Source organism: Dermacentor silvarum, chromosome 8, assembly GCF_013339745.2.
Source record: "Dermacentor silvarum isolate Dsil-2018 chromosome 8, BIME_Dsil_1.4, whole genome shotgun sequence".
NCBI lineage: Eukaryota > Metazoa > Arthropoda > Arachnida > Ixodida > Ixodidae > Dermacentor > Dermacentor silvarum.
In genome coordinates, this window is record NC_051161.1 from 38,340,578 (window position 1) to 38,366,755 (window position 26,178).

The following is a 26,178-nucleotide window of genomic DNA, read 5'->3' on the forward strand; positions in this document are numbered from 1 at the left end:
TTTTAGGCGTGCTGTCGACTTATTCCACAGGTATTCCTGCAACGCAAAGAACAAAAGCTGGAAATTCTTTTTCTTACATAATGACTTAGAAAGGCTAATTTCTGAGTGTGCCATCTATTCCGTGCGCTGTACGGAAGCAAGAATTACACCTAGATTTCGCAGCAAATAAATAACTAAGGTTAATCATAAATAACAAGTCGTGTTAGTGGCCTAACCAACTCGACACCTGCTTCGATGAACCTTATCACCCACATGTTCCACTCTCTCACTATATTTATGGCAGTCGATGGGGCCACATAGGGGATGCAAGATAGAAACGGACAGGAAAAATAACAGGGGTGGAAAAGGGGTTGGGGGCTGTAGTAGCCGTCTCCGGATATTTAAGACATACGAAGCTAGTTTCCTGTTGGTTGGCGCACAAACAAATAAAGAGGCAATAACGAGCAACAGCGACGGGAAATTTCCTGACTTCATATGTGTTCTCCTCAGATGTTTTCCAACTATGGCCAACTTTTTACTGAAGACCTACATGCCTGACCTGTTGTCAATCAAATAGGCTGACAGGAATAGGCAAATTTAAGGTATCCGTCAACGCTTTCGTTAGCAAATTTTGCAAGGGTATTATCGCGCGTAGTGTAATTGACTATGTAATATACCGCAACGGTATAGTGCAATAATTTGCATATTTCGAGTTGCGTCTTTTCGTAATTTGGCGATGTTCCGGTAAAGAATCAATGTCTTAAATCTACGCTAGAGAATCAATAACAGCTACAACAGTTGCTTCGCAGCGAAATGTACCACAAGCTTGTCTATTTCCTTCAACAATCACGCAAACAAACAAAGTAAGAAACCAAGAAATTTTCCTGCCCTGGAAACGTCAAAAATGATCGGTTCGCAATGATGAAATGTTCGGTTCGCCATGATGTGGCTGACTCGATTCGCATCGCGAAATTCACGCGGTATCTCCACTGGGTTCGTTCTTCGTCACGAATCGGGAGGGCAATCGTTTCGGGGTGCAGGGTCTCATAAGACGATGCCCTCCCGATGACGCCTGGAAGAGAGTGATTACGACACAGCGGCAGCGCTGTAGTTCTCTCTGGACCTCGCTCGCAAATAATATCACGCCACTTCGGCCATGTGGCGTTGCTTCAGCACGCAGCATTTTTTTTTCTCTCTCTCTCTCGTCTCTATCCCGTTCGCCCTGCTACTCAGTTCAGGAATCCCGATGCGGGCTTCTCTGTAGGACATCTGATTTATATCCGTCTGAAACACACGTGCACTGGCGCATAAGGCGCACAAGCGCACCGGCGGCACTAACGGTCTGTGGGGTAGCATCGCCTGCTACTGGCACAGATGTGTCGCTGAGGTATGCAAGGGCCGCAGTTAGGAAGCTCAGAGCCCGTATTCACAAAAACCGTTTGACGCTTAGAATTGAAATTCAGCCAATCCTGATATTGGACATAGTAATTAGCGGAGGCAGCCAACCAAAGGCAAGGAGCACTTACAAAGCAAAAGCTTTGTGAATTCGGCCCCACGTACCTTACAGCAGCAGTTACCACCGAATACTTTACGATGTGACGCAACACTGCCGTGTCGGCTGTGATTCGTAGTAGCCTTTATTATATCATACAACTAATCGCATTGGAATGGATGACTCATCCATAACTGCTCAGTGCAGATGTGGAGATATTATTGATTATCTCAATCTCATCTGCGATTGTTACTGCTTTGACAAACAAAGCCAGATTCTCCATTGTATCTTGAGTAGAGTGGACGTTCGGCCTTATTCAAAACCAAAGGTCTCGGGAGCCTGGCCTCAGCTCATGAGGCCAGAAAGCCACACGAGCTATTCTAGAGTACCCGTATTTAGAGACGCTGCAACTTCTGTGTTGCGCGTGATTGATCTGACATGCTGCATTCTCTCTCCCTCTTTGTTTTGCGCAACACTCCTCTTCCCAACGTGTAGGGTTGCAAACTAAAAAAAAAGTATAATTACCTTCGCTGCCTTTCCCTTCTTCGCTCTATCTGATCTTTGTATTTCGCTTTATCCGTCCTCCAGCGTATGCTAGCCAACAAGAAGCTTTTCTGGTCAACAACCCTGACTTCTCCCTTTCTTTTCTCCTCGTCCTCCTCTTTCTCTCTCAGGTTCATCTTCCGCCTTCGACAGCCAAGGTCTGCCCGAAGAGATGAATCGCCGATTCAGCGACGACATACGGTTGTTCTTTGTCGGAGCGGTTCTAACCTGCCCTGAGAGATCATAAGGCGTTTTAAAAGTTGTTCTTGTATGCTTTAAGATTGCTTGCGGGATATTCGACAGCGCGGTGTGTTGCTGCATACCGAAGATCTCAGAGGCTTTCACTTATGATAGGCACCACGCTCAGTAGATATCGCCGCGATGCTACATGCCGAGCGGCTCGGCAGAGAGAGATCCTCAAATCGAACCTTAGAAATCATCCTTTGGGTTTACAAGTTGGGTAGCATGCGGTTTAGATGTAGGCATATCTTCGCGGCAGTCTTTGATCCAAGGCATGTACACGCAATTGTAGCTACGACCACATGGAGGAAGCACAAGATAGAGCTCGAGCGGGCGAGCGAATTGCTGCCGACCCCTTTCCGTCTAATTTCTTACAACGCGGACGCGAATAAACCAATGCGCGTCACATAATATAATATAATGAGCAATCAATGTATCTGACTCAACCGACCACAAAACAACGCGGCAAACTCGTGCCCGGATATCAGCAAAAGAGACAGAAAAGATGTTTCAGTGGAGATTGGATAACTAATTTGCAGTCATTCAGCAGGTCTTAGTCATGCGTACGTCCATTTCGGACAAGGCGGTGGGTGACGAGATTGAACAAAAGAACAACGAATGAGTCGTCTACTGATGCGAAACCCCTTAAATGATGTCGAGCGTTTCGCCCCGTGTTTAGCCCAGTTTTAGGTTTTAGCGTCGCAGCCGCGGCCTTTGCCTGATCTCAGCGCGCCGCTCCGCTCAAGGACTCCCGCATGTATGTCGCCATTTTGTTTTCCCAGGAGGCCGAGAGCCCGTTGAACCGAAGCCGGGATTAGCGGGACTAAAGCCTCCTTCCGCGCCGAGCAAACACTCAGCGGCCAGACACAGAGCAGCGCGCGCCCGCTGCGACGCATATGAAATGTCAATATGGGGCCTCCCACTCGGCGCCGAGCTAAAATGGCGACGCGAAACGAAATAACGAGCCCGCAGTTTATCCTCTCGAGCAAACAAGGGCGCAGAAGCCCTTTCACGCTGCTTATACTCGGGATGAAGATGAGGCGCAGGGAGGAGGCGGAGGACGGGGGCTCGACGCAGCGAAATTTCTCCCGAGAATTATTACGCGGGGCTATTGTGCAGCCTCTGGGCGGGCCGGCCAATTAAGCGAGGCCGCGGCAGCAGCGCGCGCGAGAATGCTTCAGAGCGTCCCTCTGCATCTGCTGAAGCGCAGTTCCACGCATCGCGACGAAGCCTATTATACGGACGTCGCGAAGCGAAGTTTGCAGTGTACGCCACCAGGGGCACTAGTATTCTTGGTCGATTTCCTTCGGGAATACGATCACCTTGCGTGAGATTTTCGCGCGACTCGGCACACCGGCGTATACGAGCTACGATCGTACATCGTTGACCTAACAGTGCCAAGACGGAGTGCTTGACAACGTGCGAGGAAGCTGTCACCCGTATAGTTTCTTACAAAGATTACTAGACTGAACTCCGGCGTTACAGTGCCTACGGTATGCACTTAATTGTGTCTTTAGTAGGCTGAATACAGAAGTACACCTGGGTGTTCCATTTTATATTCCGCGGTGCCCCCAAAGCATATTTTTGTTGGCACTATTAAGCACTCTATGTGCCAGCGAATCGAGTCGGTTTCGACCGCAATGCACCATACCATAGACGTGAACTTTCTGAGTAGCCCACTTACAATACGGAGACGATACCAAATTGTTCGACTGTATATACAACTTTTTAGACGGTAGGTTTGTCCACGCAGAAGAAAGGAAGATCATCTGCATACGCTAACACTCTAATTTCATGCCCTAGAACCCTACATCCATCAATTCTATTAGAACGAAGAATTCTCAAGCACCGTGGCTATACGTAAAAAGCGAAGAGCAGCGGGCACATTGGAAAGTCTTGCTTGATTGAAAATTGGATAAATACGGGCTCTGAGAGATGGCCATTAACGATTACTGAGCGAATAGGACAATCACTGTAACAAAATTGCACTAGTTTTATCAAAGATAAACCGATATTAACATGACGTAGATGAGAAAACAGAAGTGGGTGGCAAACACGACCAACTGCTTTTTCGCGATCAAGGTAAGATAATGAGAGTTGATAATAAGAGCTGTAACAAAAATCAAGAATCCTACGAAACATATGAGTCTCAGTTTGTATAGGGCAGCTTTTTGTTTCAGACGTGTGATGAGGGTCGATTGGCATGCGCATTAGAGATAGCAATCTGTTTAGCAAACTTTTCGAACTTTGTTAGATAACACGTCTAATGTAATGGGTCTGCGTCCCTGAGCATGCTGTAACTTTTCTCGATCAATATCTCTGAGATGAGATCGAGTCGCGTATCTTCCACGACGGCGACTCCGGCAGGCCTTGTTGCGCTCCAGCGCACAGCTCTCAGAGATGAAATAGGACAGGATCGTGACGTTGACTATTGCAATTTCATTTCACCGCAGTAGACATTCCGTGCTCCCACTCCAGCTGCAATCCAGCTGCTGGACGCCAAGCGACACTCCTTAAAGATATTGGATTTTGCGCACTCCCATTGGCCGGTCCATAGTGCCGGTCTGAGAAGTGTGACGCAGATGGGACAAATGCCAGAGAGCAACTCTGTGAGTGCCCCAAACTCGCTCAATCCGCACAGGCCTTCCGCACGCATGCAGACTTCCGGAAAACTGTACATTTTGCACACACGCGCACAAACTTCGGTTTACGATTAGGTGCTGTTGCGACCGCGGGTCCGAAGATGAGGAAACTTCATGCACCATGGTGGAGTAAGGAACGTGGGGCTGGGCCTGACCTTCAGGACGTTTTAAAACACGTTTTTCATAGGAAGGGAATACTGAAGATAAGATGTTCACGTCTAAGTTCAAGCTGCCGATTCCATGTCCCCAAGCGTCCGTCCAGTCTTATAACACCTCCATAGTAACAGGCACATCACCTTCCCCCAATCTGTTGTCTGGAGATGGGTGATAACAGCCTCGGCCAATCAGAGGTTTGCAGCCCGTTTCCTCCGAGGAGAGCTTGGTATTTGCTTGGCCTAAAACACGCGCACATCACGGTCAAGTCGAGGGTCCGACGGAATCCCGTCAGGTCTGGGTAGATGATTGTCAATAAAACAGACGGCGCCGACCAAGATACAGTATATTCAAATAAAAGGCATTTCGGCTCCCTCATGTGAGCCTTGTTCCCAAAGACAGCAAACGGTGAAGTACGCTCAATTAGGTACGCGTTATAATGTGCTACAGGCATCGCGAAATTAAGGGGGGGTAGAGAGAGAATGCCAGTATTCGTATTAAGCGTGTGCGTAGAGTTTGACTGAATAAAGATTCCAAGTGCAAGCGTAGGACCAGTTTTCTTTCGGTGGCGATGACGCACCCGACATCCCCGTTGATCACATGCCCACAAGACATAGCATGCTCAGCGAGACCTTTAGACAACACTTTCTCCTTCTTCAGATTATGAAAGTGTTCCCGAATCCTTCTTTTGAAATTCCCTTATATACGTGTTTGCAGTTGGCGCAAGGAATTTTGTACACAACCGCCGGAAAATCAGTTCACTCCGATTTGTCTTTGACATTCGTAATGCTGCTTCTGAGCTTCCGTGTCTCCAATTCGTCTTTGCAGACAAATTGGAGACAAAAGAAAGCAAAGAGGAGAACGCATCGTCTGCGCCCTCTGATGTCTCGCCTCGAAGCAGGCTGTTGCTGACAGCTCATCTCGCAAGAAACGGGCTGTCTCTTCATGGCTTACGGCTACATCATATGGCATCCCGCTCATGTAAAAGCTGAATTCTAATACCAGCGTGTCGCCATCAGTACAGCATCAACCTGGCTGCCACACACTCGCTTCTTACAGAAGTATAGATTCGCAGTGCCATTGCGAGTGGCGCCATGTCAGTGCCATTCGCAGTTCAAACCATATAGCCACTGAGCGGCGCAGATAACATGGCCAAACGCAGTGCCCAAGTTTGCTGACGATATCCATACAGTTAACTCCAGACCCTTTCCTCATCCAAATGATAGAACTGCGGTTCGTCGAGCAAGGCCGAAGTGTTGGAGCCCTGGCAAACGGAGTTCAACGGCCACTGCACCTAATTAGACAGATCAAATTTACAATCCGAGAAATCCAGCTTAGCGAGCTGGACGGCGGCCCTTTAATCGTCGTTTGCATAATGCGCAGGTTTTAATCCAGATTCTTCAGCTCGCCGCCAAGTTAGTCCGGCCCTGAATGGCATGAAACAGTGCGCCGCGTTTCAGTTGGATTGAGCAACGGTCGCTATATAGGACAGAGCAGCTCCCCACCCCCCTTTTCGTCTCCACTAACAGACACGGTTCCACAAAACGGCGTGTAGTGTTGCAACTTCGTTACTGCCGGCGAAACGAGTAATTTGAACGTCGCAGAATACTGAGATTACGCTCAGCTCCATGAACACGTACTCGGACCTAAGTCTCCACCGGGGCTTAGTGATTTTCTGCACAGTACTCGTGAGAAACATTTTCCCCCCTTCCGCCGTCTCGTTAGGTGGAGTCTGGTTTCTTTGGTAATTGCCGAGGTACCCATTCGTGGTCGCGACGTCTGCATATGACGTTCCGTATACAGCGCTATAACCTCGATACAAGCGCCCCGTTTTGTCCTGAAACATTTCTCAAGGTCCGCTTAATAGGTAAGCAGCGCCGACGTCCTATTAGTTTCCAGGAGAATTAGAAAAGGCTCGAGATTGCCTGAGGCCCAGAATAGGTCGACGCGGCTGCCTTCCACATCTGCGTCTCATTACATTCTGCAGTTGCACCGGGGTACACGAACTCGCTTCACAACTCGCCCTCTCGAATACGCGCGATTTCTATTCCAATTTTAAGGTTGCCCTATTACACATAGAATAAATTAATGCTCAAACGAAAGGATTCCGCAGAATTTTATGCCACCTGCACATGAATTACTGCTTTCAACACTAATGCGACACTCATAAGCCAGACCAAGTTCAAGCCGGTTGAGGCACATCTTTTCTTAAAAACTTCACTAGGTGGTAAAGACGTGTTCAACGATCCGGATTACGTCGTGTACTGGGCTCGAGACAGAGCAGACGCCGGGTCAAGTTCATCTGCACGGTCAAGTTAGTCAACAGATCACGTGAATTCCACTCATGCAGCGCTGCAGTTTCTGTGAAATAAGAGTATATATTATGGTACAACGGTCATTCCAACACCAAGTACTGTGAAACACGCGCTTAGGGTTGACAATATGTGGACTCGCCCACATTAAACCAAGCTGTACCACTGAGTTTATATCCCAGAGTGGAGGAAAGGGGAAGCCAACAATTCTTAGCGCAACGCGAGCATTATTTTGCCCCACGAATGGTTCAAAGCACTCACACGTAAACAGCATACCTGAGAGAAACTAGATGCAGAGGCACAGCTTTTAATTTTTACAGAACGGTGCTTGCCTAACAACTTTTACAGCATGTATAACACTGCTGAGGTTTTTGTGAAAGAGTTCAAAGTTCGGCGAAACCTTTCGCACACATCGCCCACGTGTATATTGCGACCGCTGCTCCGCGAACAGTTGGTTTCGAGCCAGACTTGTCCTCCGTGTCTCGCTCTCCTCTCCGGGACGTAAAAGGCAAACCCTATTAGGAAACTGGCGCCCCCACTGCTTTACCGGGGCGACAGCAGCGGTATTGTACGAGACTGCGGCAGCCGTGAGGCCTGTGCTGCAGCACCAACGCTGTCCCCCATTGTCCGCATTCATTTTCGCGCACCGTGCCGCTGGGCTCCAGATATATAAACGCACGCGCCATCTGGTGCGTTCGGTCTCGTCCTGCGCCGCCCCGCCCCCTTCACCAGTTCCCTGCTTGGTTTCAGGACGTTTCAGCGACGACCACGGTTCCCCCGTGGCGTGGAAAGTATTGCGGCGGTCCTATATAGCGACAACAACAAACAACGACCGTGTGTCACGCGGCCGCAGCTTGTGCGTGGGACTCACGTGGAAGCAGAAATTAAGGCCCCACGGTAGTGTATGGGGCTAGCCTTGCACTGGCAGCGGCGGTGGACGTAGCAGATGCAACGCAAGCAGTCGTAGTTTTATTGGTTTCTTGCTCGCGGAGCCTCCAGAACAGTGCTCATTTACTGGGTTGCAGACACAGACTACACTGGATACGTTCCAGTATACAGGACTGTTCGTAGTATAAAGTGTAGTGCTTTGTATTAGTGCGTTGCGATATGTGATAATATAAGTTTGATATGTCGTTAATTTTGATATGTCGAATGCATTGCTGCTTCCAAGGAGCGGTGACTGAGAACAGGAGAGGGGGCAAGATGGAATTTGTGTACCTACTCATTAGGCCTTAGTCAGCGGAACGTTTCAGAGGAGCCAGGGAATATTGGGAAAAAGAACGTTTAGTCGACTAACTTTGAGCGAATGTAAGCGCGAAAAAAAAAAAAAAATACAACTCGTGGGTGGCTTGCACCACGCGCGCAAACTTATTTCAGTCTGAACTACGTGCGTGGGATGAACAATGCTAATTTTTGTCCTCATGCTGCTTTTAACGTCCGAGCATACTTACAAACCACAAATCAATGCTCATGCCAGCTATTCTTCCTGCTGCAACGATCGTTGTTCACGCAATTCGACTTAATTAGAGGACGGACGTAATTGACGTCAACAATTGTAGAAGTAAACTGACATCTTATTCACAGCCACACAGACAAAAAGAAAGTTATTATGCTAGAAATCTTCATGTAAGCCCACACTAGGCAATTGACTTAAACGCAGTGAAGGCTGCAGGCCAATAGCCAACAGCGCTGACGAACGAAAAGCTTTGTGAATTCGGCGCATGGCCGGTTTGGTCCCCAAAAGATGCCCCTGTGTATTTGAAGCACGTCAATTTGACGAGTTGCAAGACTGCACTTTATTTATTTATCTGTTCGTTGGTCTATGAGGCACTCAGTGCACTCGAAGGTCTCAAAGAAGCGTCACCAACCGCGCTATGGCCATCCTCTAACCACCAATGCCCCAAGAGAACAAGTTCTAACATCACCTGCACGCATTCAAAGCAATGCCGCCCGTCAAAACCGTACGCATCTCTCAAAGGCTAAACGACTCTCTAATACGCTCCGCCGTCGCTGTTGGCATTTCGCTCAACTTACGTTTCACTGTTTTTAAGCAGAATATTAACGCTGCCTCCAAGCGGTGTTTCTTCTGTGGTGGGGCAGGTGCGTGCAAGCTACCTTTTAGAGCCGCTGCTTCGCTTTCCCAAAGAAGGCAGGCGTCTCTTAAACAGCGCAAACTGCAACGGCCAGTACTCTATATACGTTCGCAGCGAGGACTTTTGCAGCTGCGTCTACACGCCTGAAAGGCACGAGAGACGGCAAGGCCTACCCGTCCTGCACCTTTTCCCCTTGCGGACACCTTACGTGGCCAACCCGTCTCTCCGAAACAAGCCGGGCGGAACGTACACGAAACGCCGTCGGCAAAGCCGTCTAATGACTGCCAGCTTGTGTCTCTCTCCAGTGCTTCTGTAACCATCTGTCGTCGCTGTCGTGGCTTCTTGGGCAACCAAAGGGAAACACCGGAGGGAGGAGTTGGTTCTACACTTACGCAAGATCAGGCGTAGAGTCTTTACGGGTAGTTTCTTTTTCTTTCTTTCTTTCTTTCTTCTTTTTTTTCCTCGTTCGCTCTTCCCCCATAGGCTGTCTAACCAATCGCAGCGGCTGACTGCTTAGACTTGTAAATACATCTGGCCCGCCTCCTAGGCTCGCCGAGGCGGTGCTTTTCTGTGGTCGCATCTAGCCCTTTTCCTGCTTTTGGCACTGGATCAGAAAAAAAAAGCCACGCGCGCCGCTAGGCAGGCAGGCAGAGGCGGAAGCAACGACGTCAGCGGCGGAGGCAATGAATCTCTTTGCGCACACATTGGCGCGCTTCGGAAGAGAGATGGCCCCGCGAGCCGTCACTCGCAAAAGTATATGGCGCCCGGCGAGGAGGACATGAACGGCTGGAAAGAAACAGGGGGTGCGATGAACGGGTTGCCAAGCGCGCCGTGGCAGACAGAAGCAGTTTTGGAATGGCCCCGTAGTAAACGTAAGAATAAATATGAGAAACGGTCTCGCTTCAGGGCTATATTAGGTATCCTCGAACCAAGCTTCGGTTGGTTGCAGGAGCTACCATGCCGATGACGGAGAATACCGCGCTTTTGACGACGGGGTGCGTCACCCAGACACACCCGCGCCGGTCGCTTGGACCTGAGGTCCGCCATTCGAAGAATGTGTATCTGGGTGTTCTGCTCACGCATGTGAAGCCTGTGCGAACCATGTGCTTTGGATATGCATTGGGAGAGAGACAAAAAAAGCTTGTCATAGAAAAAAGCATTTAGGGTTACCGATCTAACTAAATAAACAAATGAATAAATAAGCTGACCAACCTGACAGCTACGAGCGACTGCCCATGTAGAACATATTTTATATGTCACTTCTGCACGGGTCTGTATGGAGTTTATGTAGAGTTCCTTTCCTTTATTACGCAGTGCGGTAGCCCATGTGAAATTTGAAGAAAAAAATGTACATGGTATTCATAGTATCGGCCGTAGTTCCAGGGTTTCGTCAAGGACGACGCCACCTGCCGAAGCTGTACGACCCTGGCACAAGACACCCATGCGTAACATCTGTTGTGGACTTGCCCAGGTTTGCAGGGCAAGACCTGTAATTCAAGATAGCTGTAATTACAGAGCCTTACTGGACTTCCTGCACGATGCACGGTTGCATGCATAATTCTAAATATAATTTTTGTAGCTTTTCTTTTACTATGCCGCATGACAGACTTCCTCAAAAAAAAAAAGACATATATACATATTTGTAGGAAAACGAACTCAGTCGAAAAGTTTCAAGCACAGTGGCAAAATATTGCTAGCACGTTGGAAATGGCAACGGAGGCTGATAGCACACTGCCTTACCGTGCTCTGGCGATATGCGCAGTCGCAAATGCCTCCATGGAAGTCGTACCTACTTAGGCAACCGGACTTGGACACCATGGAGTAAATAGACTCCAGAGAACGAGCCCCACAACTGGATTACGTGAATGTGCGCCTAAGTTAGATAGAACACCTTCGAGACGATCAATCTCTTCAACGTCCCTCTACTCAACCACCAACTCTCATCGCAAGCAGCGCGAAGCAAGGGCTCTTTAACCCTGAATCAGCATTTTTTATTACATCTTATACCCGTGCCAGACGGGCACAGAAAAGTGACATCACCTTGCTAATGCATCACATTTAATGTTATTTGCGTGATGTAACTCGTACAAACATAATGTAGATTGCCTTAATTCCTTAGCACAGATGTTTACGCGTTCGCCAGAACTTATTTGACTGAGAAAGACTTGCTATCGACGCCATAGCCTGAGCATTCCCGCATAATTGAACTATTTGGAAGAACGTCGCTCACGCAAAAAAAAGTAATTCATACATAAGTTTCAACTATAACACTACTGTCAGAAATTGTCCTCGACGAACTTCCTCTGGTCGGCGTTGGTACTGCTTCGACGCCGTAGCTGCATTTTGCTTCTGGACTTCGCATTTAAAATGTCATGGCCAACGTTACTGTGGTCACTTGCAACGTTGCAAGTGAGCAACAAATTCAAACTAACGGCACCATAGTATGCTGTTCTTTTTTTACATCTCCCTATACATCTCCCCAACGCATATTTAATTTTTTTAATTAGTACCCTAAGATTCCTCACTTTAGAAGACGCTGTCATTGACATCATTGTCCCAAATGTCCTTGAATTTGAATGTGTGGCAGGCCCGCCGAAAGAGAATGCCGTTAGGGAACTTAAGGCATTAACGACTGAATGCCATTTTTTTGCGCTCATGTGGTACAGTTATTAGGAAACGAGCCTTACCATCGGCTTCCTTCTCTTGTCCGCAGTTTATCATAAAAATCGAGAAACATTTTATTGCGCTGCTGGTATTGAAAGCCATGCGTAACATCATGCGTAACATGCGCTTCAGGCCACATCGTCGCAGCCCTAACATGACCTTGGTGGTACTGCTTCCCACTTATATAAAAAATATAATGGCATTATATGTATAAGAACAATCAGAATTGATTGATTGATTGATTTACTTTGAACAAGGCGCGCGGAAGGGCTATAACTTATGTATATCAATAGTAAATTACTGCAAACGAAGTGTTACATAAGAGGGGCACGAGAAACGCCAACTCCCGACTACTATCTTTATTTGGGCAACACAGACAAATATGCTTACAAAACTGCAACGTGATGATCATGTCTTGGATTTTCATTAAGGCAGAACTGGTAGCTATTGGTAGCCTGTAAGAAGGTGGTAAATATTCACAGAAGTTCGCACACTAACTGGTTGGCTTTCATTAGGACATCGTAAGCGTGCCTGTATACATTGCAAAATCTGGTGTCGATGATAAGTTGTTTTCTCTAGCCCACCAACATGCCTCGAAAGATACTTGTGATGATCAGCTTAGATGAGCTCCGCGGCGAACAAAGATTAGCTCTGAATGCGCTCCGGGATTTTCAGACGTAGACAGTGAATCGATAAATTCCTTGTGGAACGTAGTAGTAAATGCGCATTTTTGTTGTCCTGCGTGACCCCATGACGAGCCCATTCTTGTGTTTGTTGTTGTCTTCTTAAACCTTCTTTTTGTTAGTGTTTTGTCATTTTGTCATGGACTATGGACAGAGAGAGAGAGAGAGAGAAAGGTGTTTATTAAATTTTAAAAATCTACATATATTAAAAGGCAACCCGAGTGCATGGTACCTTCTGGTGAGGTGCCTAGATTGGGTTAACTGTCTCGCTTCTTATAGGTAGATCAGCAAGCTGTCATATACACAGTGTTATCTCAATTTTAGCACGCTGTAAAAATATGCCTTCATTTTAACGGTCGTGTTTTCAGCCTTTTTGAAAAGCCATCATCATCATTCCAACTATATATGTTTCTCTCGCCGTGAACAAGCAGCGAAGGAGAGCTGTACGATACCACATAATAAATAAATAAATAAATAAATAAATAAATAAATAAATAAATAAATAAATAAATAAATAAATAAATAAATATACTCGTGATTATAACGCGATTCGATTGGCTGCGGTGTGCAGTGCGTTACGGTGTATGCTTTACAATATAACGACCTCCCGTCATTTCGACGGTCAAATGCTTGGAAATAGAGCTGCCAAGATATTTCCAGTCATTTACTGTAATGTTTCTTTACTGTATATCTTATTTGTTTTTCCTACCTATACTTATGGAACAGCCGGCATCACCTGTGGCAAAACTACCCGCATTTCACATTTATTAGAGGAGGAGAAACGCCGCCGATCAGACGCGATAAGCTATCGAGTCCTTACTATACTAGCGCTTGACGCATGACTTGGGAAAAATGCCCAACTGAGCAGCACAGAGTTAAGGTACGCGTTATCTCTGCCACGGGTGATTTTTTTTTTCATATTTCTTTACTGTTTTGCAGGAATAGACGGTTTAATCCCCGTCGGCAGCACAAGGAGAGGCCTTCGCGTTCCAAGGTCGGCGAGCTGAAAGGTGACGCCTCGAGATGGCGTAGCTGCCGCGTCGAGCCCGATTCAAAGCGAGCGCGTGAAAAGAGGTGTCTGCGCGACAGATCTTGTCCTCTCGCAGCTATGCCTCGTAGCCGGCGTGCCGGTGGGAGAAGCTCAATACTCTGCACGAAGAAGGAGCTCCGGAAAAGGGAGACCAAGATTTACGATCTTCAGTGGCAGGCCCTCTCACGGACTGGCACCAGCGGTACAAGGTTGCACGCGCTTGTTCGGAGTTCCTGCGCGCAGCGAAAAGACGTTCTTGGTATATTTGTTTACGGTGGGTTGTGCAGCTCTCTCGGTTAAAACTCAGGAAAGCGAGTTTCGTGAGAATCTAGATAAGGCGTAGAACTTGTCCGAAAAACTGAGTATTTCTCGTTTAACGAGTCATTAAAGCTGTGATAAGAATGTCAGATTCATTTGAGCCTCCGGTAACCTCTCCCTATTGAAGAAAACCGTGTTCTTGCGTTTCTCTCGTGGCAGGTTCGCCCATTCGGTCACATGCCGCCTATGCAGGACGTGCTAATCGCGTCTGATTGATTTCATCTGACGACTACACCGCGGTGCCCGCCGTGGTAACGCAGCGGCTACTGCGTTGCACTGCTGAGCTCAAGGTCGCTGGTTCGATCCCCACCGCGGCGGTCGCATTTCAATGGGAGCGAAATACAAGACCGCTCGTGTCTATAGATTTAGGTACACGTGAAAGGTCCCCGGATGGTCTAAATTTATCCACAGTCCCCCATGATCAGATCGTGGCTTTGAAACGTGAAACCGCAGAATTCAATTTTTACACAGCGGCGGTGAGGAAAATAAAAGGAGTTGTAGCGTAATTAGCAAGTCCATTTCGAATCAGAACTTGGCGTCACTCTCATCCTATCTTTGTCGCTGTACATAATTTACGCTCCTTCCCACATATGAACAAATTTTAATCCATAGTAGTTGGGAGCACACAAACGTTTGCCCAAGACACCGAGGGTAAAAGGACTCACGAGAAAGAGGGGTGTTGCTTGCTGCCGGCGGACCCGGCCTTATTTGCAAGAGCTGCTGGCCACTGCTGCCCCCGACTGCCACTCATAAAGTGCTGGTCGGGTCTGAAGCCCATCATAGTACACACAGGAAAGCCTAGAACTCAATCTTGCCTGACTTGGGCGGTTCGCAATCAGCGGGTCACACACCTCTTACCATGTGAACAAGGTCATGTATGCGCCTATAGCCCACCGATGATCTTCTTCCATCGAAGTACGTGCGTCTCAAGCCATGCTTGACGTCTAAGCTTGTACAAATCCGACATATTATAGAGTTGGTAAACACTGTAAACCAAACGTTCCACTGGCTGCGTATATAAAGTAGGCCACATAAGTTTACGGGACGTAGAATTTACGAAAACAAAAAAGCTGAATTCTCGCGAAGCCTGGCACAAAGCCTTAAATTCAAAATGTCATTCTGCAGCAGGTTCTGCGAACAACGAAGTGATCCATTAGGTTTGAAGCGATATGTCTTAACAGCGTAGAAATTCAGATTTCTCGTGAAACTAGTTCGCGTTAATTCCTTTCTCGGCCGACTCTACAGTGTCAGCACGTATGTCTTTGATCGGCACAGAAATGCACCTGGCCATCGATGACGGTGAGGACGTATCTTGATTGACGGACAACGGCCACCTGCCCTGACCGACAATTGAACCTTTAAGAGAGTCTTGGATATCAATGACTCGTCTCTCTCTCTCTCTCTCTATATATATACATATATGTGTCTGTAAAGCTGTCTATGTGCTTTCTGTGGAGAGTTCACAGAACGCCAGCTCGAAGTTTTAGGGCAAAATATCAAAAGAAAGCAGCAGTGTTTATGTCCGTTTATTTGTGTTGTCACAGTATATACAGCTTCGATAACTCCATCATATCAAAGGAGGACACCTCACCGAGAGTGCTGCCGCGAATTTTCTCCGCTGACGCCCCGCGCGTACCACAGCTGCAGCAGCTTAGCGGGTCACCAACCTGCCTTGTCACGCAGCGCGAAGATGCTGTAATGAACGACGCCGCGCCTATCTCTTCCTCTCAATAGCTGCGATCCAGGGGCGCAAGAGAGCGCGACATCTGCCCGAGAGGAATGATTCACGCATGCATCGTCGCGACGGCACCAACAGCAGCAGCAGCGCCTCTTTTGAAACCGTCCCTCTTTCTGACCGCTGTCGTTCTCTTCTTTTTCCCCCTCTCTCTTCCTACCAAATAAACAAGAAAGGGAAGGGTGCATAGAGGACGCCTGGAACGGAGGGAGGTGGCAGTGTACGAGAAATCCTGAGCGTGTAATGAAATGGAAGATGGCGTTATAGTGTCGCTTCGGTGCCCCAGACGACGACTACGTACCTCGCAGTCTGCGTTCACAACAATTTCACAACGACGACGTTGATAGACGAGCTCCTGAAACCTTTTCTTTTTTTTTTTTTCCGTCCGCTCGTCATCGTCTTCCCTCTGTTGTCTTGTCTCGGCTTAAGCACTCCGGCCTTCCGCCGGTGACAGATTCGAACTCTGAATACGCGTTGCTCGTCGGCTGGCTCGATGGGAACACGAAAATGGCTCACCCACCCCACACTTCAATTTTTTTTTATTCATTAGACACCTGTTCCTTGAATACCTGCTGGGGAAGTAGGCTATGTACCGTGCGGACTTTCAAGATGCCATCGATCTCGCTGTTTAGAACGCCTAGTACTGAGCAATAGTAAGCTGGGGATCGAATGCACCAGTGCCGTCTGTTTTCTTCGCCTGAGTTCACCACTGAAGGTGGGAACATTGAGGACTCCATACTAGGCGACGGCGTGATCAGGGGCGGTCGCCGCGGAGGGGTCTTTTGGTACATTGTTTGTTTGTTTGTGTGTGTGTGTGAAAGGAACGGATGTTAACCAATCTGAAGCTGGTTGGCTATGCTGCACAGGGGAATAGAGAAAAATGACTGAAAGATGAGCAGCAGGATAGAAGTTCAAAGTATTCAAGTGTTCAGACGTTCAAAGACCATACACCAGGCCATGGTCCCAGCTCGGCTACTAGAAAAGGGAGCCTAAATTAAAAAAAAAAAATAGTTGCAAAGAAGGCAACGAGCGTATTTGTAAAAAGAAACTAACGCCGCCTAAATTTCATAAACAGCAGATGGAGAAGCCACATACGCGATCTCTCATCTCCTATAGCGCCATATAAAAGAGCATGTTTGAATATATGGAGCGTTCTCTTCAATTATAAAGAAATACAGAGCTGTGGCGCCACTTCGGCGGTCGTGACTTTGCTCACTACAGCATATTGACTGAAAGTTCGAAAGCACGAGCGGCTAGTCGAAAGGGCTTCTGCCCATCCAAGATGCCGCATAATTTTTGGATACTCGACGTCAATCTTTTCGGACTTTGGCAACGTCGTCGCAGAAACCGTGTAGACTGATTGCAATCGCAGCCAAGAACGCCGCATACGAAAACCTCTTTGTGAGGGCAGTCCTTTGTGAGACCCGTATTTGGTTTGAGTACGCACGGTACGGTATTGAAGAAAATGTTTGAATGCGTCACACGTCAGACAATATGGCTCCCCAAGAGAGTGAGGGAGGCAGCATCCATTGAACCTTCCCCTGTGAATACTCTTCCCTCACGCTTGTTTGTTTGTTGCTTTGTTTGTTTACGCGTGCATGTGTTCATGTAAGAGACAGGGGGGGGGGGGGGGGGTATGTGTGTCTGCCTGTGTGTGTGTGTGTGTGTGTGCGTGTGCGTGTGTGTGTGTGTGTGTGTGTGTGTGTGTGTGTGTGTGTGTGTGTGTGTGTGTGTGTGTGTGTGTGTGTGCGTGTGCGTGTGCGTGTGCGTGTGCGTGTGTGTGTGTCAGCGAGTTTGGCTACACATAAAAAAAAAGAACGATCATCACGGCCGCAGATAGGGATTGGGTGAAGTAAGGGCAGGCAGACGCACTGGCCATTAACTTAGTACATGACAAAAGAGAAGAAATTAACATCATCAAGTGCGATGAGATTTCAGCATACCATATTGGCATGCGCAGAAACCCACAGAACAAAAATGCTGGAGTTAAGTACAGAGGAAGAAGAACTATACTCACGAAAGAAAAATAAGCAGTCTAAACATAGTACCTGTCCGCCTCTGCGAATCGCCGGCTCGCAGAGGCAAGAAATTACTGTCTATATTTCTGCTCTTTGCATGCAGTATCCCCAAAGAAAACTTCATGTTCTCTAGGACTGCAGGAAAGATACCCCCCTCCCCAGACCTCCTGGCCTGAAGCGTGGAAAGCGTTACTCATGAACCCGAACCTGGACGTTCAACTTCGGGCCATCAAAAGAGCCGAGGAGGTGGCTGTGAGGCATCACCTGGTAGCCACCCCTCACTAAGACAAATTAACAACATAAAGTTGTTTCCTCCACCTCCCAAAGAAACCTAAATTTTTTTAATACACAAAAGAGAGAAAAAGAGAGGAAAGAAGCAGATGAAGTGGAAATAAATTAATTATAACTTTAAAACGCCTTACGAGCAAATGCATGTAACATCAGTGCGTTTGCTCTAGATGAATATATTGTAGGTCGGTTATGTGGCACCAGACACTTCACCACTCGAGTATCGCACACGATAGCGATACGCCCAATTGAAAACATTTGTTTGCAGGTGAAATTGGTTTTGGTAACACAGTCTGTGTCAAAAAAAAAACAGCGCTACTGCGCGCATGAGAAGAGCTGAATTCGGGGCGTCAGGTTGGCCATTCTATCATACCACGTTGCATTTTTTTTGAAATCTCTGGACAGGAAGGCGAGCTCTGGTCCACAGCCTTTCGTCACCTTCTAGCGCCGTGAGTTCTGCGGGTGCACGACACGACGAAGCAGTGACGTAATAACACTCATTAGCTACATTTGCACGAACTCGATAAAGCCAGGTTGAGTCTGCTTGTGCCGAAATCCGATCATCGGGTCTATGTAGAACGCTAGCGGGCCAGGTCGGGCTCGGTCATGCTCGACTTCTGGCGCGACCCACAAGCATCGAGTTCATGAAAACGAAGCTATATGCAAGGTGGCCTCCCATGGTTCTTTGAAACAGCGGTATTACTGCCGCAATACGACACAGGCAAAAAAAGCTTCGCGTTAAGAACGCAAGCGTTTCGTGATCGTTGGCACCTGAAGCCGATGTTAACGCCCGAACCTGGTACACCGTTTATTGCGACCAAAGTGAAACAAACAAGCAAGCAAGCAAGCAAGCAAGCAAAACGCCTAGAAATCAGAAACGCTCGAATGCGCTCTTCTTACTTCCTTTCGTGCTCCGTCAGCCGTTTTCCATTCCTCGGAGGCTGCGAGGAGCAACGCGGAACGCGCGCGAGCACCTTGCGCATGCATTGCGTGCAACAGCCGTTGTCAATTCTCCGCACTCGATTCCACGGCCCACGTGTGTTCGCTCCGAATCATCGCCACCCGTGCCCGTCGCCTAGCCTCCAATCACCTCCCCATTACCTCTTCCCCCACCTTTCTTTCTCCTCCCCACTATGAGCCTTCTTCCATCCCGCCGTTCGCCTCTATTTTATTCCCCCTTCCTTTCTTTTAATTTCCGCAAGCCGCAACGCGCGCCGTTCGACCTCGCGATTTAATTTCGCCAGCCCCGCGGAGCAAGGAAAGAAAAAAAGAAAAGTCGAAGACGAAGAAGCAGGAGGGCAAACAGCCACGTTGAGCCCAAAGGCGCGCCACTCAAAAGCAGTCCCACGCCGCCGTCGCAGCGGCAGCAATAATGCCGTAATCGGTCGGGCCCTCAGCTTCCATGCGGGTTGTCTCTACTCTTTCTATTCGCCCTGTCTCTGTCTTCTTCTTTTTTTTACCACAAAGTGCTCTAACTCGACTGCCTGTCTTCTGCAATACGCCCCCCCCCCCCCCCTTCCCCCCTCCATGCACCCAGTCAGCTCATCTCGGGGCACCCACGGGGTCCCGAGGTTGTTCCTATTTTCATACCATTCGCGCGCGCACGCTTGACTCTTTCGAAGAGTCCCGGCCGGCGGTTGCTAGCAGCCACTGCAAGAAGCGGCGGTCCCGCAGGAGAGGCACAAGCCAAGCTCTCGGTTCAACTCCTTCGAGATATTTTATTCGCCGGCGCCTCAGCGCGCTTATAGGAGGAGCGCGCGCCAATCTCACCACTTTCGGCGCGCGCGCGGCCCCGCGCTCCAGCAGCCGGCAGTATTCGTTATATATACTAGAGTGTACTGTACACCGACTGCTCCTTGGATGGCGCCGACGCCTTAGTCACGCATTGCGTTTTAGTTAGCTTTTTATTTATTTATTTATTTTATCTTCCACTCGCTCTCTTCAACTGTCTTGGCATCTTTCCTCAGCGCTGTCGCTCAGAATCGTCGCTTCGTTTATTATTATTTTTCTCTCCCACCCTTCTTTCCGTTTCACGTCTGAAGACTTTTGTCTTCTAATCCAGCCGTCTTGACGTTACACCCTCGTCAGCGCTCCAGCGTTTATATTGAGTGCAGTTCTTTCGTACGTGCACATCACACGTGAAGTCGGCAGAAACTTCGTATTCCTTGTTATCTTATGTTTATTTGTTTATTTTTCTGACAGCTCTGCTTGCGCCGTCAATCTCGGGTTATGAATTCATTTATTTCCCTTTACATTGGGTGGGGTATCTGGCTGCGCGTCAGCCAAGAGAGCCAGCCCATGCCACTTGACTTCGAAACAGTTAGCCGCGTCTACGACGAGTGGCATAAGCATCGAATTTCTGCAATCCATGTATATACGGCGGTAATGCACTAGGAGAGCGAATCGCAATAGTGCGCCAGGCGACGGTACATCGACAAGGGTAAGTCGGCTCACGCGGTTCATGTAAGCGCTGGCGTATTGGATCGAGGAAGAGAGAACAGGTGACACGCCACTGAAACGAAACGGTTTCCGGTGAGCGAAACGCTATCGCCGGAAACCAATGCCGGCTTGTTTCGAACGAAGTGGCATACGCCACATGTAAATGCTGCCACATAGTATTACTGTGATGCGCTATAGGGAATGCGATACGCTACTGTCCCATTCGTGTTAACGCGCTTATTGAGAGGAACGCCGGGAACGAAATGGTATAGAAATCCTGTGGAAAAAGTGCATGGGCCTGTATTCACAGAGACGTTCATACGCTTGAAAGTATTCGTAAAATTAGGCGCCAGGCAATGGAGATGCCAGACATATCATCAGCGGAGTGGCCAATGGCAAAACGCGCTTCCGAACGAAAAGCTCTGTGTATTCGACCCCTACTCCACAAAACGGGTAACCAACGTAGTAAGGTAGTCGTCGCAGATTTTCGAGCAGACGAAAGGTGCGCGGCCATCGCGGCAGATATCCGCGTTATGCCACAGAAACTTTCTTAATGAGATTATGCGAAATAATTGTCGATTATAAGAGCGAGGATGCCAGAACGGCGCCAGCGGGTGTCAGCGTAGAAGTCTATCTACCACTCCGTCGTCACGTACTTTTCTTTCCGAGGCCTTCAACACGCACGACATGCTTTTATGACGCTGCATGGGGTGTGCCCATTACTTGTGTATGTGATTGGCTGCCGCTGCCGCTGCTGCCGCTGCTGCCGCTGCTGCCGCCGCTGCCGCTGCCGCTGCCGCCGCTGCCGCCGCCGCCGTCGCCGCCGACGACGACGACGACCTACTACAACGCATGTTGACTAGCCCTCTGCCCGTTTTGTAATAAGGAAGCGACGATACACCACTTTCTTCTATCTTGTCGCCGTTTTACTGCGGCAAGAAAACGATTGTTGGAAATACCTTTTCGAAGGCTTGGCCTGGACTTAACAGAACCTAATATTCTTTCGTTCGGGGCGTCCACTTTGGGATTCAGCCACAGGGATGCTTGCTTCGCCGTCCAAACGTTCCTTACAGAATCCAAACGAATACCCTGCTAAATTCTATCCTTTTTTTGTACTTTCAAATTAATTATTACTCATTCGATATGACTTTCTTGATTTACTTTAACATATAACTCTACGCTGTTCAATACTAATTTCATAGATATTCGGAAATGTATCCTCCATATTAATTTGGAATAATCCACCCATTTCTTGGCCAATCCCCCTCCGTGGGTAGGAGCCACATGCGTGATAGGCTACAACAATAACAACAAGCTAGTCGGCTCGGATTCATGATTAAAGCATGCCGCGCGACTAGAACAAGACAAACGCTACGGCTCCATGCCTTTCATAGCTCATTTATCTGCCTTTCTCTCTCTCTCTCTCTCTCTCTATCCATAGTAGTAATATATGCAGGCTTGTACTGAGTAACAACCAGAAGACACAAAGGCCAAGCTTGCCCTTGTGGGCAAGCTTGGTGCACGTCATAAAGGTTGACAATACAAAGTTACTATCGTAGTGCCAGCGTCGTCCCGCGTCTACGGGTCACGTACCTTCCTATCTAGTCATTCTGCTCGACTTAATTGGCGCGATTACATGGAAGTAACACGTCTGCCTTTCGACGTTGCTACAGATGCCGGATTTTATGCCGACAGCTATAAGTTAGTCGACTTGATGGTTTGATACGAGTGCGACGCATAAACGTGAGTGCTTGTTGTACGTACAATACCTCCCATGCAACGGTATCGTACCCAATAACAAGATGTGATTGGCAAGGTTTTGGGGACAAAGCCCAAATGATTTCAAGCCTAACGACCGGTTTCTTCACAACTAATCATCGGAAAGCAGGAAGACGAACTTGAGCCTTATATACTGCATGGCATGAGCATTGCTTCCCTGCCTCTCATTCTCATTCTGTATCAAATGTAAGATATGGGAAGTTTTACCACAGACAAGGCCATCTATCCCAAAACCACAGGTATGAAAAGCAACAAAAACAATAAAAGATACTTAAGATACCAAAACACTGTCTAAAGTCTACAAACCACTCGTTGCAAATGTCCTTTTATCGATCTATTCATCAGACTATCATCCTTCACGGATCTAAAATCTCACACAGATCCGGGCAATCAGCGGTCCTGCTTTTTGATGCAACATCAGACGGAGTAAATGCAGCTCTAAAAGGCTATCTGTCACCATAACATTAGGTTTTCAGCTGTGCCATTCAGGCTGTCGGTTCTTATCGGGATCTCAAGTTGACTATTCCCCTCCCTAGAACTTAACATAACAAGTAACGTCTGCTGTGGGGATAGATGGTACGTGGCTGGGAATGGTTTTAGGCGCAAAAGAACCCACGGACAGGAGATACACGGACAGGCATTTTTTAACATAACTCCATAACAAAAGCTATACGGTACCAGCTGCTCAAGCAAAACATAAAAACATATATAAAGAGCTACGCGCATACAACCGCGGCTTGCCCTAAATATAGGCCTGAGGACTCGCATTCTTTCAGACGGCGAGCCACGCACGTCATGCAACTCTTGCATCAGAAATGGACCGCAATCGTAGAGAAAAGGTGCGCGTCAAGAGACGCGGAGTCTGCTCCGTCCTGTCGACCGCAAACGGTGCCAAGCTGTTCAGGACGCGTTTAAAGGCCGGCGTCCGTCAGTGCCTGGTCGCGCGGGGATCGCAGTGTCTGGCTCGGGCGTATACAGCAACGCTGACAACGGCTGCGAGGAGCGGCACCTTGATTGGACGTGTCCATCACGCGCTGACCCAGAAGGCTCGGCGAAGACACCCGGTTCTGCAGTTTACACCGCACGGGTCAGCCGCTTCGCGTCGCGACGTCTCATTCTTTAAGGCCCGAAGAGTAAAACGAAAAAAAAAAAAAAGAAATTAGGGCAGCAACTTCCCCCTGGTGAATTGTCACACAGTGCGTAGCACTCTTTGTAATCACCACTTTTGAATCCTATACGGTACGCCTGAGACCAAGACTGCCGTATTTTAAGAGATGAACGACTGCAAATACCACGCACACTACGACGACCTCCCCAGTAAACTCAATTTTACTACAAATGTTGGTTTTTGTAAATTAAAGAAATGTTGTTCTAGTGTGTGTGTGCGTGCGTGTGCGTGTGCGTGTGCGTGTGTGTGTGTGTGTGTTGCCTACGCCAGCTCTCGCCTGCGTTTTAAGAGGAAGCTGTAGCTCGGACGCCAAACTCCGATGCCGCGTATTCAAATAGATATAAAACGCAGAAACGATTTTCTGAGACAACTACTGGGTCTCATGAAATTTGGTGCATTTGAGAGAGAAACTTAAATTATAGTGACTGTTGGCAGTAGAATTTCGATTTATGTATACGGCCTGAATTGTTTAAAAGCATTTTTCAAAAGTTGGCAAGTTAAAAAAAATAGAACCACCACGTTTGCAATTTCGTGATCTGCACCAAGAACAGATATCGCAGTTCTGTAAACTGCATCCGTTAGAGCATCCAAAGCGGACAAATCTTATTGATCAATTTACATCTTACGTGAATTCGTTACATTCTTTACAAAGGTTTTGCAAAAGTCCTGCTCACATATTAGTGGCCTATTTGATTGCCACGTGTAATAGATCAATTTTGTCCGCTTTAGAAGTACCATTATATGCAATTTACAGAATTGTTATATCGTCTTTCATAGCTGAGTTACAGAATTATACACGAGATATATATATATAGAAACTTTATTTGGCTGGAAAATATTTTAAGTATAGCGGTGGTCGGAGCCCCTCAGTCCAGGGCCCCACTGGCCTCTGCCGCCTGCCTGACCTGGCTAATTAAGGACTTTGTCCTGCCAAGTCGGAACGGGCGAGCTGTGCCTCCCACTGCTCCATTGAGATATTATTAGTGGGCCTATGAGGGTGCTTACTACACTCCCAGGTCACATGTATTAGTGTAGGTATGCCACCGCACCAAGGGCACGTGGCCCTATAGCGGGTGGGATACATGGCATTTAGCAGCTTTAGATGGGGGAATACCCCGGTCTGTATTTTGCGCCAATCGGCGGCCTCTTCCCCGCTAAGTTGTGGGTGAGGCGGCGGGTATTTTCTGCGGACTCCGCGCTGATGAGCAAGGATGTCTTTTATATTTAAATTGATGGGATTTTGTGAGGGATAGTGTGAGGGGTTGGGGTTCGAAGAGGACGCCATCGCTCGGTTAGTAGACGCTCGAGCTAAAGCGTTAGCCTGTTCGTTCCCCTGTACCCCCGAATGTCCCGGGCACCAGAGTAGGCGATGGCGGTGGTTGAACGATTTGGGGATTATCGCGAGGCTAGCCGCAGTCACGTGCCCCTTAAGAAACATGCAACATGTCTCCCGGGAGTCAGTGACCACGACTGAGTCCCTTTCCGAACGCTCCGCGTGAGCGATCGCGATCGCCACTGCTAACATTTCGGCTGAGGTGGGGGAGCCCGCCGTGGTCGACGCGGTAATTTGCTGCTGGCTGATCGCGTTCACGACTGCCAGGGCGTACCTCCTTTGGTAGCGCTGCCCGGTAGCCTCTGCATACGCAGCTGCGTCCGTGTAGTACGTATTGTACCTAGCGTTATTGGAGTACGTCGATTGAATATGTTGTGCGCGTGCTTTGCGCCTTTCCTTGTTGTACTCGGGATGCATATTCTTGGGAATTGGAGCGACTGTAATTTTGGATCTCACCGAAGGAGGGAGAGGTACGGCCTCTTCGGTGAGATAAATCGGGTATGCTGGGATATTAAGTCGTGCCAATATTGCCCTACCAGTTTTTGTGAAGCTGAGGCGCTCCCTCTGTCGCATGAGAGTGGCCTGCCTCAGTTCGTCGAAAGTATTGTGTACTCCCAAAGCTAGCATGCGCTCCGTGGAGGTAGATTTAGGCAGGCCCAGAGCCGCCTTGAAAGCTGTTCGAATTATCGTGTTGGCCTGCCTCTCCTCTTCCCTGTTCAGGATTTGGTAGGGCAAGCCATATGTGATTCGACTAATCACTAAGGCCTGTACGAGCCTTAGGGTATCGATTTCTCGCATTCCCGCCTTTCTATACGTCACTCGACGTATCATTTGGGCTATGTTGTGGGTTGCGGATTTGATGGTTTTGAGCGTCTGTGCTGCTCTCCCGTCGCTCTGAAGCCACAAACCCAGGACTCGCATCGTAGGTACCTCTCGGACCATTTGGCCCTCAACCACAATGTTAATCGACCCTCTGGATTTGTAGCCTTTCGCGTGTATCCGGATGACCTCGGATTTTTCGGGCGCGCACTTCAGCCCGCTCGTTCGGGAAAATTTCTCCACCGCTAATACCGCGGTTTGGAGCGTGTATTCTTTTTCCCCTAGGGAACCTCTGCTCGCCCACAGCGTGATATCGTCAGCGTAAAGCGTGTAACCTAGGTCGGGTATCCGATCGAGATCGCGCGCGAGGCGACACATCGCCATGTTGAAGAGCAGAGGAGATATTATCGCTCCTTGAGGGGTTCCTTTGCTCGGCATTTTAAATATCTG